Below are 1,017 nucleotides of genomic sequence, written 5' to 3' on the forward strand. Positions count from 1 at the left end.
TGAGAAAGCCAAGGAACAAAATGAAAGTTAGTTTAAATTATATACATTGTTTAAATGATATATATTTCATTTAAACTATACTACACGCACGAATTTCAGTGTTTAAATAGTTTCTCAAACTGACCTTTGTGTTCTCTGAAGTGCCAACTTGCAATAGAAGCTGATGAACTATTAAGAAATGTCACATACCAGAAGATTTCCGAAGAATTAGACTAAGTGTGTGTGCCTGTGTATATATACTCTCTATACCTTTATAATCTACTTAAAATGATAGAACTATTGACATAAGGGAAACGATTAGTTGTTGAACTATGTGACCTAAATTCACCATCTTGAGCTGTGAACATGGGAGTCATAAAAGCAGATAGTTTTATCTCCACAGGTCTATAAATTATGTAAAAAAAATTGGGGACCCTATTCCTCTAAAACAAAAGTAAACCAAACAAATTATCTTCATCTTTACTTCTATGGAAATTCTCAGGAGTACAAAACAGATTTGTTAGTTCTTGAAACTTATGGTGTATTCAGTAATCTTTGCCTATACCATCATTCAAATATACATTAAGTTTTCATTGGTCTTTTAAAATTCATTGTCAAGATTTCTTTTCCATATTAGGTGATAGAGAATGACATGGCTGGGGTAAGCCATACCGTAGTCCCAACAATGACATTAAAATATTTAATGATTTTTTAAAGAAATTTCTTTTACCTTGTATTTATTGCCTGCTTCTTATATTGATATTGATTGTGAATTTAGGTGAAATGAATTCTGTGACTGCAGTATTTTCTTGTTTTTTTCATGACATTTTTTGGAACCACTTGAGAGGACTAAATATTTCTATATAATGAAATATAAACCACATTGAAGGCTCTAATCATTTGTATCCATCAGTGAGTGCTCAATATCTCTACATATTGGTGTCATCTGTGTGTCATAGTCATTGGACTGCTAACTGAAAAACTGTCCGTGTGAATTAATCAAGTTTTTCTGTTCTCTTCCCATAAATATTTACAGTC

The sequence above is a fragment of the Tenrec ecaudatus genome, assembly GCF_050624435.1.
Source record: "Tenrec ecaudatus isolate mTenEca1 chromosome 12 unlocalized genomic scaffold, mTenEca1.hap1 SUPER_12_unloc_4, whole genome shotgun sequence".
Taxonomy (NCBI): domain Eukaryota; kingdom Metazoa; phylum Chordata; class Mammalia; order Afrosoricida; family Tenrecidae; genus Tenrec; species Tenrec ecaudatus.